An 18158-nucleotide genomic window follows, 5' to 3' on the forward strand; every position below is an offset into this window, starting at 1 on the left:
ACTCACCTGGGAGCCCCAGGGTGGCTGAATTCCCAGTATGGCCATTTTTGGGCAAGTCACCTCCTTTCCTCCTGCCTCAATCTAGAATTGGCTGCAAATCACAAGATAGAGTTCAATGTCCATGTGTACTGCCTACTCCCAGCTACCTCTCTGTTTTCCTTATGTAAATTAAAATTCGCAAGGGGGGACCGATGACAATCTGCTCCTCCCACATAACCAGGAAGCCCTGTTGAACATGTCTGCCTGTGTTGTTGCAGGGACAGTGCCTTCTCCGCCCAAAAGGTGGCAGGAGAGCCTCACAACAAAGATGGGATCAACTGCTTAATGAGAAACCAGCACGGCAGTTTGTGTGATGGAGTGCAAATTTAACGGAAGGTGTGCCTGAGGTGTCCCTTCCAGGAATACATGGAATTGTGATTGAGGGCCCAGCCTGATCGTTGGTGGATTTCTCGTCATATGTTACAGGTCCGTGCAAAGATTGTGGTGTGTGGGGAATGCACTGCAAAAAACAGGACGATTTAAGGGTGTAAAAGAAACCTGTCAGAAGTGGGATTTGAACCCACGCCTCCATGAGGAGACCAGAAGTCTCAGTTGCACTGAAGATCAAGCTCTCTTGAGTCTGGCGCCTTAGACCACTCGGCCATCCTGACAGCTCTGGGTGTGCACAGATCTGACTCTTCTGACTGCACCTGCCAATGTTTGCACTTACAACGTTCACAGCAATGTCACAAGTGTAAAGACCCCACAATACAACATGGCATGACAAAAAAAAAGCTAGGCACAAGAGCGACCACTGATGGATGCAGATTACTTTGTTTCGTCTTGCAAAAGTAAAGGAAGTTTCCCACGGCTCGCTGGGTTCAAGGACCGCCTCTTCTTAAGCTTGCATTGAGATAATAAGGTTTTAGAGGGTGCACATAAAAGCAGCTCATGCACAGTGTTTCTGCCCGGTCTCGAACCGGGGACCTTTCGCGTGTTAGGCGAACATGATGACCACTACACTACAGAAACTCACTTGCTGTCTTTTACTGTTAGAGCAAGGTTCCTCTCAAGGATTCTCTCTACTTCTATTCTGCTGTATCAGCAGCCACTCAGAAAGCGAGGAGCAAGTGTGAAAACTGCAGAGATATCAGCCAACATGCTTGCAATTAGACGTATTAAAAATTGACTTATGCAGGCATCGACAGACAAATATCTGATGCCTAAATGCCAGCAAGTACAGCTTGGGAAAGCATCACCTGGGACACACACAGACTAAGCATGAAGGCAGAAAAAGCATGGTGATCCATGTTTCTTATGAGGTTCAAAATATTTTGTGCAACAATGCGGCGAGTGTAATGAGAAATAGTCAGGCATTGTGAGTTTTGAGTAGGATTCGTATGTTTACCTCTGAAAAAGGGCTCGTCCGGGATTTGAACCCTGGACCTCTCGCACCCTAAGCGAGAATCATACCCCTAGACCAACGATCCGAAGCACACAAGAGTTACCTTTCGCACCGGCTCCGGGGGTTATTGGCAGCGAGTTAGTGAATGCTTCACCCAAAGCAAGCAACTGCACATGCTGCTCTCTTCTGCAATATGGTTGCTGTCTTTTCCATGGCCGTCATCGAACAAGAAATGAAAATGCCTCTATCCTTCAGACATTTTGTTTGTTCTAGGTGTATGCTCTCGGTGAGGTCAATAAAACCATTTCTGCTCTCATGCCTTGCTTTCATGAAGTAGGCCCAACCTTCAGTACACAAGGACGTGCAAACGAATAGCGCAAACTATCGTCACTTCTCTTTTTGAGCTGTCACTGATGCCCCTGGAGCACAGTACGTCACGCTGGTGAGGGATAGACAGCTTCCATTATCTCAGCTTTCCTATAAATTGAGAGAGTAAATGCAAACTGTGTGAAAAACAGAAAGCTGCTCTTTCTGCCCGGTCTCGAACCAGGGACCTATCGAGTGTAAAGCGAACGTGATAACCACTACACTACAGAAACAGACACGCTTGCAGGAATCTTCTTGACATGTAGTGGGCTGGAATGCACAGACCAAGAGCCAATGTCCATGAAGCTCAAAGTTGGACCCTCCTTACCCGATCTCTTTCTTTGGAAGAAAGGAACGAGGACCACTTTTATTCCAAAAGGCGATTTTAAAACCATACCTGAAACCACACTAGAAAAACACTTTGCATTTAATTTTCCTACACTGATGGTCCACCCCAGAAAAGCAGTTGCAAAGAAGTCCGGCACTGAAATTCTATACGCCAAAAGTGGGAAATAGCGTAGAGGGAAAGGAACTTTCTCACCATACACGGCGTCTTATAGCATTGAAAAGAAGAAATGGCCCTATATAATAAGCAGCCTAAAAATAATTCCACAGCATGGGCTCGTCCGGGATTTGAACCTGGGACCTCTCGCACCCGAAGCGAGAATCATACCCCTAGACCAACGAGCCTGATTCCCCAGTCGGCATTTTAAGCAATTTCTGATGCGTCTTTCAGAAACAAAGCAGGGCTATTTGGCTGCTCTCTCTCTATGTGAACCACACAAAGTCATGTTTTCTCTCAAGGTGTTGTTTTTTTCACTCTTGCAAGGAAGGGATCAGTCGATATCCTAGCTGCCAGAGAGCAGAAAAAAGGCGCTGATGAGAACTGCAGGCACTTTCTGGCACTTGTACTCCTCTGCAAGTCCTGGACACTTGCCCCATAGACTTTCACCCCAGATGCAAGGGAGGGCCTGCCAATTCTTGCTCCTAAGACAGAGGCATTTGATTCTTGGATTCAAACACGCTCACTCAGCGCTCGATCAGGCTCGATCAAGCGAGATTTATATGAGTGGCTCGCAGGACTGAAACACTCACCTGGGAGCCCCAGGGTGGCTGAATTCCCAGTATGGCCATTTTTGGGCAAGTCACCTCCTTTCCTCCTGCCTCAATCTAGAATTGGCTGCAAATTACAAGATAGAGTTCAATGTCCGTGTGTACTGCCTACTCCCAGCTACCTCTCTGTTTTCCTTATGTAAATTAAAATTCGCAAGGGGGGACCAATGACAATCTGCTCCTCCCACATAACCAGGAAGCCCTGTTGAACATGTCTGCCTGTGTTGTTGCAGGGACAGTGCCTTCTCCGCCCAAAAGGTGGCAGGAGAGCCTCACAACAAAGATGGGATCAACTGCTTAATGAGAAACCAGCACGGCAGTTTGTGTGATGGAGTGCAAATTTAACGGAAGGTGTGCCTGAGGTGTCCCTTCCAGGAATACATGGAATTGTGATTGAGGGCCCAGCCTGATCGTTGGTGGATTTCTCGTCATATGTTACAGGTCCGTGCAAAGATTGTGGTGTGTGGGGAATGCACTGCAAAAAACAGGACGATTTAAGGGTGTAAAAGAAACCTGTCAGAAGTGGGATTTGAACCCACGCCTCCATGAGGAGACCAGAAGTCTCAGTTGCACTGAAGATCAAGCTCTCTTGAGTCTGGCGCCTTAGACCACTCGGCCATCCTGACAGCCCTGGGTGTGCACAGATCTGACTCTTCTGACTGCATCTGCCAATGTTTGCACTTACAACGTTCACAGCAATGTCACAAGTGTAAAGACCCCACAATACAACATGGCATGACAAAAAAAAAGCTAGGCACAAGAGCGACCACTGATGGATGCGGATTACTTTGTTTCGTCTTGCAAAAGTAAAGGAAGTTTCCCACGGCTCGCTGGGTTCAAGGACCGCCTCTTCTTAAGCTTGCATTGAGATAATAAGGTTTTAGAGGGTGCACATAAAAGCAGCTCATGCACAGTGTTTCTGCCCAGTCTCGAACCGGGGACCTTTCGCGTGTTAGGCGAACGTGATGACCACTACACTACAGAAACTCACTTGCTGTCTTTTACTGTTAGAGCAAGGTTCCTCTCAAGGATTCTCTCTACTTCTATTCTGCTGTATCAGCAGCCACTCAGAAAGCGAGGAGCAAGTGTGAAAACTGCAGAGATATCAGCCAACATGCTTGCAATTAGACGTATTAAAAATTGACTTATGCAGGCATCGACAGACAAATATCTGATGCCTAAATGCCAGCAAGTACAGCTTGGGAAAGCATCACCTGGGACACACACAGACTAAGCATGAAGGCAGAAAAAGCATGGTGATCCATGTTTCATATGAGGTTCAAAATATTTTGTGCAACAATGCGGCGAGTGTAATGAGAAATAGTCAGGCATTGTGAGTTTTGAGTAGGATTCGTATGTTTACCTCTGAAAAAGGGCTCGTCCGGGATTTGAACCCGGGACCTCTCGCACCCGAAGCGAGAATCATACCCCTAGACCAACGAGCCTGATTCCCCAGTTGGCATTTTAAGCAATTTCTGATGCGTCTTTCAGAAACAAAGCAGGGCTATTTGGCTGCTCTCTCTCTATGTGAACCACACAAAGTCATGTTTTCTCTCAAGGTGTTGTTTTTTTCACTCTTGCAAGGAAGGGATCAGTCGATATCCTAGCTGCCAGAGAGCAGAAAAAAGGCGCTGATGAGAACTGCAGGCACTTTCTGGCACTTGTACTCCTCTGCAAGTCCTGGACACTTGCCCCATAGACTTCCACCCCAGATGCAAGGGAGGGCCTGCCAATTCTTGCTCCTAAGACAGAGGCATTTGATTCTTGGATTCAAACACGCTCACTCAGCGCTCGATCAGGCTCGATCAAGCGAGATTTATATGAGTGGCTCGCAGGACTGAAACACTCACCTGGGAGCCCCAGGGTGGCTGAATTCCCAGTATGGCCATTTTTGGGCAAGTCACCTCCTTTCCTCCTGCCTCAATCTAGAATTGGCTGCAAATCACAAGATAGAGTTCAATGTCCGTGTGTACTGCCTACTCCCAGCTACCCCTCTGTCTTCCTTATGTAAATTAAAATTCGCAAAGGGGGACCAATGACAATCTGCTCCTCCCACATAACCAGGAAGCCCTGTTGAACATGTCTGCCTGTGTTGTTGCAGGGACAGTGCCTTCTCCGCCCAAAAGGTGGCAGGATAGCCTCACAACAAAGATGGGATCAACTGCTTAATGAGAAACCAGCACGGCAGTTTGTGTGATGGAGTGCAAATTTAACGGAAGGTGTGCCTGAGGTGTCCCTTCCAGGAACACATGGAATTGTGATTGAGGGCCCAGCCTGATCATTGGTAGATTTCTCGTCATATGTTACAGGTCCGTGCAAAGATTGTGGTGTGTGGGGAATGCACTGCAAAAAACAGGACGATTTAAGGGTGTAAAAGAAACCTGTCAGAAGTGGGATTTGAAACCACGCCTCCATGAGGAGACCAGAAGTCTCAGTTGCACTGAAGATCAAGCTCTCTTGAGTCTGGCGCCTTAGACCACTCGGCCATCCTGACAGCCCTGGGTGTGCACAGATCTGACTCTTCTGACTGCACCTGCCAATGTTTGCACTTACAAGGTTCACAGCAATGTCACAAGTGTAAAGACCCCACAATACAACATGGCATGACAAAAAAAAAGCTAGGCACAAGAGCGACCACTGATGGATGCGGATTACTTTGTTTCGTCTTGCAAAAGTAAAGGAAGTTTCCCATGGCTCGCTGGGTTCAAGGACCGCCTCTTCTTAAGCTTGCATTGAGATAATAAGGTTTTAGAGGGTGCACATAAAAGCAGCTCATGCACAGTGTTTCTGCCCAGTTTCGAACCGGGGACCTTTCGCGTGTTAGGCGAACGTGATGACCACTACACTACAGAAACTCACTTGCTGTGCTTTACTGTTAGAGCAAGGTTCCTCTCAAGGATTCTCTCTACTTCTATTCTGCTGTATCAGCAGCCACTCAGAAAGCGAGGAGCAAGTGTGAAAACTGCAGAGATATCAGCCAACATGCTTGCAATTAGACGTATTAAAAATTGACTTATGCAGGCATCGACAGACAAATATCTGATGCCTAAATGCCAGCAAGTACAGCTTGGGAAAGCATCACCTGGGACACACACAGACTAAGCATGAAGGCAGAAAAAGGATGGTGATCCATGTTTCTTATGAGGTTCAAAATATTTTGTGCAACAATGCGGCGAGTGTGATGAGAAATAGTCAGGCATTGTGAGTTTTGAGTAGGATTCGTATGTTTACCTCTGAAAAAGGGCTCGTCCGGGATTTGAACCCGGGACCTCTCGCACCCTAAGCGAGAATCATACCCCTAGACCAACGAGCCGAGGCACACAAGAGTTGCCTTTCGCACCGGCTCCGGGGGTTATTGGCAGCGAGTTAGTGAATGCTTCACCCAAAGCAAGCAACTCACATGCTGCTCTCTTCTGCAATATGGTTGCTGTCTTTTCCATGGCCGTCATCGAACAAGAAATGAAAATGCCTCTATCCTTCAGACATTTTGTTTGTTCTAGGTGTATGCTCTCGGTGAGGTCAATAAAACCATTTCTGCTCTCATGCCTTGCTTTCATGAAGTAGGCCCAACCTTCAGTACACAAGGACGTGCAAACGAATAGCGCAAACTATCGTCACTTCTCTTTTTGAGCTGTCACTGATGCCCCTGGAGCACAGTACGTCACGCTGGTGAGGGATAGACAGCTTCCATTATCTCAGCTTTCCTATAAATTGAGAGAGTAAATGCAAACTGTGTGAAAAACAGAAAGCTGCTCTTTCTGCCCGGTCTCGAACCAGAGACCTTTCAAGTGTAAAGCGAACGTGATAACCACTACACTACAGAAATAGACACGCTTGCAGGAATCTACTTGACATGTAGTGGGCTGGAATGCACAGACCAAGAGCCAATGTCCATGAAGCTCAAAGTTGGACCCTCCTTACCCGATCTCTTTCTTTGGAAGAAAGGAACGAGGACCACTTTTATTCCAAAAGGCGATTTTAAAACCATACCTGAAACCACACTAGAAAAACACTTTGCATTTAATTTTCCTACACTGATGGTCCACCCCAGAAAAGCAGTTGCAAAGAAGTCCGGCACTGAAATTCTATACGCCAAAAGTGGGAAATAGCGTAGAGGGAAAGGAACTTTCTCACCATACACGGCGTCTTATAGCATTGAAAAGAAGAAATGGCCCTATATAATAAGCAGCCTAAAAATAATTCCACAGCATGGGCTCGTCCGGGATTTGAACCCGGGACCTCTCGCACCCGAAGCGAGAATCATACCCCTAGACCAACGAGCCTGATTCCCCAGTCGGCATTTTAAGCAATTTCTGATGCGTCTTTCAGAAACAAAGCAGGGCTATTTGGCTGCTCTCTCTCTATGTGAACCAAACAAAGTCATGTTTTCTCTCAAGGTGTTGTTTTTTTCACTCTTGCAAGGAAGGGATCAGTCGATATCCTAGCTGCTAGAGAGCAGAAAAAAGGCGCTGATGAGAACTGCAGGCACTTTCTGGCACTTGTACTCCGCTGCAAGTCCTGGACACTTGCCCCATAGACTTCCACCCCAGATGCAAGGTAGGGCCTGCCAATTCTTGCTCCTAAGACAGAGGCATTTGATTCTTGGATTCAAACACGCTCACTCAGCGCTCGATCAGGCTCGATCAGGCGAGATTTATATGAGTGGCTCGCAGGACTGAAACACTAACCTGGGAGCCCCAGGGTGGCTGAATTCCCAGGATGGCCATTTTTGGGCAAGTCACCTCCTTTCCTCCTGCCTCAATCTAGAATTGGCTGCAAATCACAAGATAGAGTTCAATGTCCGTGTGTACTGCCTACTCCCAGCTACCTCTCTGTCTTCCTTATGTAAATTAAAATTCGCAAGGGGGGACCAATGACAATCTGCTCCTCCCACATAACCAGGAAGCCCTGTTGAACATGTCTGCCTGTGTTGTTGCAGGGACAGTGCCTTCTCCGCCCAAAAGGTGGCAGGAGAGCCTCACAACAAAGATGGGATCAACTGCTTAATGAGAAACCAGCACGGCAGTTTGTGTGATGGAGTGCAAATTTAACGGAAGGTGTGCCTGAGGTGTCCCTTCCAGGAATACATGGAATTGTGATTGAGGGCCAAGCCTGATCGTTGGTGGATTTCTCGTCATATGTTACAGGTCCATGCAAAGATTGTGGTGTGTGGGGAATGCACTGCAAAAAACAGGACGATTTAAGGGTGTAAAAGAAACCTGTCAGAAGTGGGATTTGAACCCACGCCTCCATGAGGAGACCAGAAGTCTCAGTTGCACTGAAGATCAAGCTCTCTTGAGTCTGGCGCCTTAGACCACTCGGCCATCCTGACAGCCCTGGGTGTGCACAGATCTGACTCTTCTGACTGCATCTGCCAATGTTTGCACTTACAACGTTCACAGCAATGTCACAAGTGTAAAGACCCCACAATACAACATGGCATGACAAAAAAAAAGCTAGGCACAAGAGCGACCACTGATGGATGCGGATTACTTTGTTTCGTCTTGCAAAAGTAAAGGAAGTTTCCCACGGCTCGCTGGGTTCAAGGACCGCCTCTTCTTAAGCTTGCATTGAGATAATAAGGTTTTAGAGGGTGCACATAAAAGCAGCTCATGCACAGTGTTTCTGCCCGGTCTCGAACCGGGGACCTTTTGCGTGTTAGGCGAACGTGATGACCACTACACTACAGAAACTCACTTGCTGTGTTTTACTGTTAGAGCAAGGTTCCTCTCAAGGATTCTCTCTACTTCTATTCTGCTGTATCAGCAGCCACTCAGAAAGCGAGGAGCAAGTGTGAAAACTGCAGAGATATCAGCCAACATACTTGCAATTAGACGTATTAAAAATTGACTTATGCAGGCATCGACAGACAAATATCTGATGCCTAAATGCCAGCAAGTACAGCTTGGGAAAGCATCACCTGGGACACACACAGACTAAGCATGAAGGCAGAAAAAGCATGGTGATCCATGTTTCTTATGAGGTTCAAAATATTTTGTGCAACAATGCGGCGAGTGTAATGAGAAATAGTCAGGCATTGTGAGTTTTGAGTAGGATTCGTATGTTTACCTCTGAAAAAGTGCTCGTCCGGGATTTGAACCCTGGACCTCTCGCACCCTAAGCGAGAATCGTACCCCTAGACCAACTATCCAAGGCACACAAGAGTTACCTTTCGCACCGGCTCCGGGGGTTATTGGCAGCGAGTTAGTGAATGCTTCACCCAAAGCAAGCAACTGCACATGCTGCTCTCTTCTGCAATATGGTTGCTGTCTTTTCCATGGCCGTCATCGAACAAGAAATGAAAATGCCTCTATCCTTCAGACATTTTGTTTGTTCTAGGTGTATGCTCTTGGTGAGGTCAATAAAACCATTTCTGCTCTCATGCCTTGCTTTCATGAAGTAGGCCCAACCTTCAGTACACAAGGACGTGCAAACGAATAGCGCAAACTATCGTCACTTCTCTTTTTGAGCTGTCACTGATGCCCCTGGAGCACAGTACGTCACGCTGGTGAGGGATAGACAGCTTCCATTATCTCAGCTTTCCTATAAATTGAGAGAGTAAATGCAAACTGTGTGAAAAACAGAAAGCTGCTCTTTCTGCCCGGTCTCGAACCAGGGACCTTTCGAGTGTAAAGCGAACGTGATAACCACTACACTACAGAAACAGACACGCTTGCAGGAATCTTCTTGACATGTAGTGGGCTGGAATGCACAGACCAAGAGCCAATGTCCATGAAGCTCAAAGTTGGACCCTCCTTACCCGATCTCTTTCTTTGGAAGAAAGGAACAAGGACCACTTTTATTCCAAAAGGCGATTTTAAAACCTTACCTGAAACCACACTAGAAAAACACTTTGCATTTAATTTTCCTACACTGATGGTCCACCCCAGAAAAGCAGTTGCAAAGAAGTCCGGCACTGAAATTCTATACGCCAAAAGTGGGAAATAGCGTAGAGGGAAAGGAACTTTCTCACCATACACGGCGTCTTATAGCATTGAAAAGAAGAAATGGCCCTATATAATAAGCAGCTTAAAAAAATTCCACAGCATGGGCTCGTCCGGGATTTGAACCCGGGACCTCTCGCACCCGAAGCGAGAATCATACCCCTAGACCAACGAGCCTGATTCCCCAGTCGGCATTTTAAGCAATTTCTGATGCGTCTTTCAGAAACAAAGCAGGGCTATTTGGCTGCTCTCTCTCTATGTGAACCACACAAAGTCATGTTTTCTCTCAAGGTGTTGTTTTTTTCACTCTTGCAAGGAAGGGATCAGTCGATATCCTAGCTGCCAGAGAGCAGAAAAAAGGCGCTGATGAGAACTGCAGGCACTTTCTGGCACTTGTACTCCTCTGCAAGTCCTGGACACTTGCCCCATAGACTTCCACCCCAGATGCAAGGGAGGGCCTGCCAATTCTTGCTCCTAAGACAGAGGCATTTGATTCTTGGATTCAAACATGCTCACTCAGCGCTCGATCAGGCTCGATCAAGCGAGATTTATATGAGTGGCTCGCAGGACTGAAACACTCACCTGGGAGCCCCAGGGTGGCTGAATTCCCAGTATGGCCATTTTTGGGCAAGTCACCTCCTTTCCTCCTGCCTCAATCTAGAATTGGCTGCAAATCACAAGATAGAGTTCAATGTCCGTGTGTACTGCCTACTCCCAGCTACCTCTCTGTTTTCCTTATGTAAATTAAAATTCGCAAGGGGGGACCAATGACAATCTGCTCCTCCCACATAACCAGGAAGCCCTGTTGAACATGTCTGCCTGTGTTGTTGCAGGGACAGTGCCTTCTCCGCCCAAAAGGTGGCAGGAGAGCCTCACAACAAAGATGGGATCAACTGCTTAATGAGAAACCAGCACGGCAGTTTGTGTGATGGAGTGCAAATTTAACGGAAGGTGTGCCTGAGGTGTCCCTTCCAGGAATACATGGAATTGTGATTGAGGGCCCAGCCTGATCGTTGGTGGATTTCTCGTCATATGTTACAGGTCCGTGCAAAGATTGTGGTGTGTGGGGAATGCACAGCAAAAAACAGGACGATTTAAGGGTGTAAAAGAAACCTGTCAGAAGTGGGATTTGAACCCACGCCTCCATGAGGAGACCAGAAGTCTCAGTTGCACTGAAGATCAAGCTCTCTTGAGTCTGGCGCCTTAGACCACTCGGCCATCCTGACAGCCCTGGGTGTGCACAGATCTGACTCTTCTGACTGCACCTGCCAATGTTTGCACTTACAACGTTCACAGCAATGTCACAAGTGTAAAGACCCCACAATACAACATGGCATGACAAAAAAAAAGCTAGGCACAAGAGCGACCACTGATGGATGCGGATTACTTTGTTTCGTCTTGCAAAAGTAAAGGAAGTTTCCCACGGCTCGCTGGGTTCAAGGACCGCCTCTTCTTAAGCTTGCATTGAGATAATAAGGTTTTAGAGGGTGCACATAAAAGCAGCTCATGCACAGTGTTTCTGCCCGGTCTCAGCCGGGGACCTTTCGTGTGTTAGGCGAACGTGATGACCACTACACTACAGAAACTCACTTGCTGTCTTTCACTGTTAGAGCAAGGTTCCTCTCAAGGATTCTCTCTACTTCTATTCTGCTGTATCAGCAGCCACTCAGAAAGCGAGGAGCAAGTGTGAAAACTGCAGAGATATCAGCCAACATACTTGCAATTAGACGTATTAAAAATTGACTTATGCAGGCATCGACAGACAAATATCTGATGCCTAAATGCCAGCAAGTACAGCTTGGGAAAGCATCACCTGGGACACACACAGACTAAGCATGAAGGCAGAAAAAGCATGGTGATCCATGTTTCTTATGAGGTTCAAAATATTTTGTGCAACAATGCGGCGAGTGTAATGAGAAATAGTCAGGCATTGTGAGTTTTGAGTAGGATTCGTATGTTTACCTCTGAAAAAGTGCTCGTCCGGGATTTGAACCCTGGACCTCTCGCACCCTAAGCGAGAATCATACCCCTAGACCAACGATCCGAGGCACACAAGAGTTACCTTTCGCACCGGCTCCGGGGGTTATTGGCAGCGAGTTAGTGAATGCTTCACCCAAAGCAAGCAACTGCACATGCTGCTCTCTTCTGCAATATGGTTGCTGTCTTTTCCATGGCTGTCATCGAACAAGAAATGAAAATGCCTCTATCCTTCAGACATTTTGTTTGTTCTAGGTGTATGCTCTTGGTGAGGTCTATAAAACCATTTCTGCTCTCATGCCTTGCTTTCATGAAGTAGGCCCAACCTTCAGTACACAAGGACGTGCAAACGAATAGCGCAAACTATCGTCACTTCTCTTTTTGAGCTGTCACTGATGCCCCTGGAGCACAGTACGTCACGCTGGTGAGGGATAGACAGCTTCCATTATCTCAGCTTTCCTATAAATTGAGAGAGTAAATGCAAACTGTGTGAAAAACAGAAAGCTGCTCTTTCTGCCCGGTCTCGAACCAGGGACCTTTCGAGTGTAAAGCGAACGTGATAACCACTACACTACAGAAACAGACACGCTTGCAGGAATCTTCTTGACATGTAGTGGGCTGGAATGCACAGACCAAGAGCCAATGTCCATGAAGCTCAAAGTTGGACCCTCCTTACCCGATCTCTTTCTTTGGAAGAAAGGAACAAGGACCACTTTTATTCCAAAAGGCGATTTTAAAACCATACCTGAAACCACACTAGAAAAACACTTTGCATTTAATTTTCCTACACTGATGGTCCACCCCAGAAAAGCAGTTGCAAAGAAGTCCGGCACTGAAATTCTATACGCCAAAAGTGGGAAATAGCGTAGAGGGAAAGGAACTTTCTCACCATACACGGCGTCTTATAGCATTGAAAAGAAGAAATGGCCCTATATAATAAGCAGCCTAAAAATAATTCCACAGCATGAGCTCGTCCGGGATTTGAACCCGGGACCTCTCGCACCCGAAGCGAGAATCATACCCCTAGACCAACGAGCCTGATTCCCCAGTCGGCATTTTAAGCAATTTCTGATGCGTCTTTCAGAAACAAAGCAGGGCTATTTGGCTGCTCTCTCTCTATGTGAACCACACAAAGTCATGTTTTCTCTCAAGGTGTTGTTTTTTTCACTCTTGCAAGGAAGGGATCAGTCGATATCCTAGCTGCCAGAGAGCAGAAAAAAGGCGCTGATGAGAACTGCAGGCACTTTCTGGCACTTGTACTCCTCTGCAAGTCCTGGACACTTGCCCCATAGACTTCCACCCCAGATGCAAGGGAGGGCCTGCCAATTCTTGCTCCTAAGACAGAGGCATTTGATTCTTGGATTCAAACATGCTCACTCAGCGCTCGATCAGGCTCGATCAAGCGAGATTTATATGAGTGGCTCGCAGGACTGAAACACTCACCTGGGAGCCCCAGGGTGGCTGAATTCCCAGTATGGCCATTTTTGGGCAAGTCACCTCCTTTCCTCCTGCCTCAATCTAGAATTGGCTGCAAATCACAAGATAGAGTTCAATGTCCGTGTGTACTGCCTACTCCCAGCTACCTCTCTGTTTTCCTTATGTAAATTAAAATTCGCAAGGGGGGACCAATGACAATCTGCTCCTCCCACATAACCAGGAAGCCCTGTTGAACATGTCTGCCTGTGTTGTTGCAGGGACAGTGCCTTCTCCGCCCAAAAGGTGGCAGGAGAGCCTCACAACAAAGATGGGATCAACTGCTTAATGAGAAACCAGCACGGCAGTTTGTGTGATGGAGTGCAAATTTAACGGAAGGTGTGCCTGAGGTGTCCCTTCCAGGAATACATGGAATTGTGATTGAGGGCCCAGCCTGATCGTTGGTGGATTTCTCGTCATATGTTACAGGTCCGTGCAAAGATTGTGGTGTGTGGGGAATGCACTGCAAAAAACAGGACGATTTAAGGGTGTAAAAGAAACCTGTCAGAAGTGGGATTTGAACCCACGCCTCCATGAGGAGACCAGAAGTCTCAGTTGCACTGAAGATCAAGCTCTCTTGAGTCTGGCGCCTTAGACCACTCGGCCATCCTGACAGCCCTGGGTGTGCACAGATCTGACTCTTCTGACTGCACCTGCCAATGTTTGCACTTACAACGTTCACAGCAATGTCACAAGTGTAAAGACCCCACAATACAACATGGCATGACAAAAAAAAAGCTAGGCACAAGAGCGACCACTGATGGATGCGGATTACTTTGTTTTGTCTTGCAAAAGTAAAGGAAGTTTCCCACGGCTCGCTGGGTTCAAGGACCGCCTCTTCTTAAGCTTGCATTGAGATAATAAGGTTTTAGAGGGTGCACATAAAAGCAGCTCATGCACAGTGTTTCTGCCTAGTCTCGAACCGGGGACCTTTCGCGTGTTAGGCGAACGTGATGACCACTACACTACAGAAACTCACTTGCTGTCTTTTACTGTTAGAGCAAGGTTCCTCTCAAGGATTCTCTTTACTTATATTCTGCTGTATCAGCAGCCACTCAGAAAGCGAGGAGCAAGTGTGAAAACTGCAGAGATATCAGCCAACATGCTTGCAATTAGACGTATTAAAAATTGACTTATGCAGGCATCGACAGACAAATATCTGATGCCTAAATGCCAGCAAGTACAGCTTGGGAAAGCATCACCTGGGACACACACAGACTAAGCATGAAGGCAGAAAAAGCATGGTGATCCATGTTTCTTATGAGGTTCAAAATATTTTTTGCAACAATGCGGCGAGTGTAATGAGAAATAGTCAGGCATTGTGAGTTTTGAGTAGGATTCGTATGTTTACCTCTGAAAAAGGGCTCGTCCGGGATTTGAACCCGGGACCTCTCGCACCCGAAGCGAGAATCATACCCCTAGACCAACGAGCCTGATTCCCCAGTTGGCATTTTAAGCAATTTCTGATGCGTCTTTCAGAAACAAAGCAGGGCTATTTGGCTGCTCTCTCTCTATGTGAACCACACAAAGTCATGTTTTCTCTCAAGGTGTTGTTTTTTTCACTCTTGCAAGGAAGGGATCAGTCGATATCCTAGCTGCCAGAGAGCAGAAAAAAGGCGCTGATGAGAACTGCAGGCACTTTCTGGCACTTGTACTCCTCTGCAAGTCCTGGACACTTGCCCCATAGACTTCCACCCCAGATGCAAGGGAGGGCCTGCCAATTCTTGCTCCTAAGACAGAGGCATTTGATTCTTGGATTCAAACACGCTCACTCAGCGCTCGATCAGGCTCGATCAAGCGAGATTTATATGAGTGGCTCGCAGGACTGAAACACTCACCTGGGAGCCCCAGGGTGGCTGAATTCCCAGTATGGCCATTTTTGGGCAAGTCACCTCCTTTCCTCCTGCCTCAATCTAGAATTGGCTGCAAATCACAAGATAGAGTTCAATGTCCGTGTGTACTGCCTACTCCCAGCTACCCCTCTGTCTTCCTTATGTAAATTAAAATTCGCAAAGGGGGACCAATGACAATCTGCTCCTCCCACATAACCAGGAAGCCCTGTTGAACATGTCTGCCTGTGTTGTTGCAGGGACAGTGCCTTCTCCGCCCAAAAGGTGGCAGGATAGCCTCACAACAAAGATGGGATCAACTGCTTAATGAGAAACCAGCACGGCAGTTTGTGTGATGGAGTGCAAATTTAACGGAAGGTGTGCCTGAGGTGTCCCTTCCAGGAACACATGGAATTGTGATTGAGGGCCCAGCCTGATCATTGGTAGATTTCTCGTCATATGTTACAGGTCCGTGCAAAGATTGTGGTGTGTGGGGAATGCACTGCAAAAAACAGGACGATTTAAGGGTGTAAAAGAAACCTGTCAGAAGTGGGATTTGAAACCACGCCTCCATGAGGAGACCAGAAGTCTCAGTTGCACTGAAGATCAAGCTCTCTTGAGTCTGGCGCCTTAGACCACTCGGCCATCCTGACAGCCCTGGGTGTGCACAGATCTGACTCTTCTGACTGCACCTGCCAATGTTTACACTTACAAGGTTCACAGCAATGTCACAAGTGTAAAGACCCCACAATACAACATGGCATGACAAAAAAAAAGCTAGGCACAAGAGCGACCACTGATGGATGCGGATTACTTTGTTTCGTCTTGCAAAAGTAAAGGAAGTTTCCCATGGCTCGCTGGGTTCAAGGACCGCCTCTTCTTAAGCTTGCATTGAGATAATAAGGTTTTAGAGGGTGCACATAAAAGCAGCTCATGCACAGTGTTTCTGCCCGGTTTCGAACCGGGGACCTTTCACGTGTTAGGCGAACGTGATGACCACTACACTACAGAAACTCACTTGCTGTGCTTTACTGTTAGAGCAAGGTTCCTCTCAAGAATTCTCTCTACTTCTATTATGCTGTATCAGCAGCCACTCAGAAAGCGAGGAGCAAGTGTGAAAACTGCAGAGATATCAGCCAACATGCTTGCAATTAGACGTATTAAAAATTGACTTATGCAGGCATCGACAGACAAATATCTGATGCCTAAATGCCAGCAAGTACAGCTTGGGAAAGCATCACCTGGGACACACACAGACTAAGCATGAAGGCAGAAAAAGGATGGTCATCCATGTTTCTTATGAGGTTCAAAATATTTTGTGCAACAATGCGGCGAGTGTGATGAGAAATAGTCAGGCATTGTGAGTTTTGAGTAGGATTCGTATGTTTACCTCTGAAAAAGGGCTCGTCCGGGATTTGAACCCGGGACCTCTCGCACCCTAAGCGAGAATCATACCCCTAGACCAACGAGCCGAGGCACACAAGAGTTGCCTTTCGCACCGGCTCCGGGGGTTATTGGCAGCGAGTTAGTGAATGCTTCACCCAAAGCAAGCAACTCACATGCTGCTCTCTTCTGCAATATGGTTGCTGTCTTTTCCATGGCCGTCATCGAACAAGAAATGAAAATGCCTCTATCCTTCAGACATTTTGTTTGTTCTAGGTGTATGCTCTCGGTGAGGTCAATAAAACCATTTCTGCTCTCATGCCTTGCTTTCATGAAGTAGGCCCAACCTTCAGTACACAAGGACGTGCAAACGAATAGCGCAAACTATCGTCACTTCTCTTTTTGAGCTGTCACTGATGCCCCTGGAGCACAGTACGACACGCTGGTGAGGGATAGACAGCTTCCATTATCTCAGCTTTCCTATAAATTGAGAGAGTAAATGCAAACTGTGTGAAAAACCGAAAGCTGCTCTTTCTGCCCGGTCTCGAACCAGAGACCTTTCGAGTGTAAAGCGAACGTGATAACCACTACACTACAGAAATAGACACGCTTGCAGGAATCTACTTGACATGTAGTGGGCTGGAATGCACAGACCAAGAGCCAATGTCCATGAAGCTCAAAGTTGGACCCTCCTTACCCGATCTCTTTCTTTGGAAGAAAGGAACGAGGACCACTTTTATTCCAAAAGGCGATTTTAAAACCATACCTGAAACCACACTAGAAAAACACTTTGCATTTAATTTTCCTACACTGATGGTCCACCCCAGAAAAGCAGTTGCAAAGAAGTCCGGCACTGAAATTCTATACGCCAAAAGTGGGAAATAGCGTAGAGGGAAAGGAACTTTCTCACCATACACGGCGTCTTATAGCATTGAAAAGAAGAAATGGCCCTATATAATAAGCAGCCTAAAAATAATTCCACAGCATGGGCTCGTCCGGGATTTGAACCCGGGACCTCTCGCACCCGAAGCGAGAATCATACCCCTAGACCAACGAGCCTGATTCCCCAGTCGGCATTTTAAGCAATTTCTGATGCGTCTTTCAGAAACAAAGCAGGGCTATTTGGCTGCTCTCTCTCTATGTGAACCAAACAAAGTCATGTTTTCTCTCAAGGTGTTGTTTTTTTCACTCTTGCAAGGAAGGGATCAGTCGATATCCTAGCTGCTAGAGAGCAGAAAAAAGGCGCTGATGAGAACTGCAGGCACTTTCTGGCACTTGTACTCCGCTGCAAGTCCTGGACACTTGCCCCATAGACTTCCACCCCAGATGCAAGGTAGGGCCTGCCAATTCTTGCTCCTAAGACAGAGGCATTTGATTCTTGGATTCAAACACGCTCACTCAGCGCTCGATCAGGCTCGATCAGGCGAGATTTATATGAGTGGCTCGCAGGACTGAAACACTAACCTGGGAGCCTCAGGGTGGCTGAATTCCCAGGATGGCCATTTTTGGGCAAGTCACCTCCTTTCCTCCTGCCTCAATCTAGAATTGGCTGCAAATCACAAGATAGAGTTCAATGTACGTGTGTACTGCCTACTCCCAGCTACCTCTCTGTCTTCCTTATGTAAATTAAAATTCGCAAGGGGGGACCAATGACAATCTGCTCCTCCCACATAACCAGGAAGCCCTGTT

General features: G+C 47.0%; 10 non-coding genes across 10 annotated transcripts; all 10 read right to left on the minus strand.

The window, feature by feature from the left end:
* Positions 1-938: 938 nt before the first annotated feature.
* Positions 939-1011, minus strand: TRNAV-AAC (transfer RNA valine (anticodon AAC)). Its single transcript has one exon. It is a non-coding gene; the product is annotated as a tRNA-Val (tRNA).
* Positions 1012-4236: 3225 nt separating this feature from the next.
* TRNAP-CGG (transfer RNA proline (anticodon CGG)) lies at positions 4237-4308 on the minus strand. Its single transcript has one exon. It is a non-coding gene; the product is annotated as a tRNA-Pro (tRNA).
* Positions 4309-6104: 1796 nt separating this feature from the next.
* On the minus strand, positions 6105-6176 carry TRNAP-AGG (transfer RNA proline (anticodon AGG)). The gene has a single exon. It is a non-coding gene; the product is annotated as a tRNA-Pro (tRNA).
* Positions 6177-7074: 898 nt separating this feature from the next.
* Positions 7075-7146, minus strand: TRNAP-CGG (transfer RNA proline (anticodon CGG)). Its single transcript has one exon. It is a non-coding gene; the product is annotated as a tRNA-Pro (tRNA).
* Positions 7147-9912: 2766 nt separating this feature from the next.
* On the minus strand, positions 9913-9984 carry TRNAP-CGG (transfer RNA proline (anticodon CGG)). The gene has a single exon. It is a non-coding gene; the product is annotated as a tRNA-Pro (tRNA).
* A 2765-nt stretch (positions 9985-12749) lies between these two features.
* Positions 12750-12822, minus strand: TRNAP-CGG (transfer RNA proline (anticodon CGG)). Its single transcript has one exon. It is a non-coding gene; the product is annotated as a tRNA-Pro (tRNA).
* Positions 12823-14618: 1796 nt separating this feature from the next.
* Positions 14619-14690, minus strand: TRNAP-CGG (transfer RNA proline (anticodon CGG)). The gene has a single exon. It is a non-coding gene; the product is annotated as a tRNA-Pro (tRNA).
* A 1337-nt stretch (positions 14691-16027) lies between these two features.
* TRNAV-AAC (transfer RNA valine (anticodon AAC)) lies at positions 16028-16100 on the minus strand. Its single transcript has one exon. It is a non-coding gene; the product is annotated as a tRNA-Val (tRNA).
* A 386-nt stretch (positions 16101-16486) lies between these two features.
* On the minus strand, positions 16487-16558 carry TRNAP-AGG (transfer RNA proline (anticodon AGG)). Its single transcript has one exon. It is a non-coding gene; the product is annotated as a tRNA-Pro (tRNA).
* Positions 16559-17456: 898 nt separating this feature from the next.
* Positions 17457-17528, minus strand: TRNAP-CGG (transfer RNA proline (anticodon CGG)). The gene has a single exon. It is a non-coding gene; the product is annotated as a tRNA-Pro (tRNA).
* Positions 17529-18158: the final 630 nt, after the last annotated feature.

The sequence above is a fragment of the Triturus cristatus genome, chromosome 10 (genome assembly GCF_964204655.1).
Source record: "Triturus cristatus chromosome 10, aTriCri1.1, whole genome shotgun sequence".
In the NCBI taxonomy this organism is placed as follows: domain Eukaryota; kingdom Metazoa; phylum Chordata; class Amphibia; order Caudata; family Salamandridae; genus Triturus; species Triturus cristatus.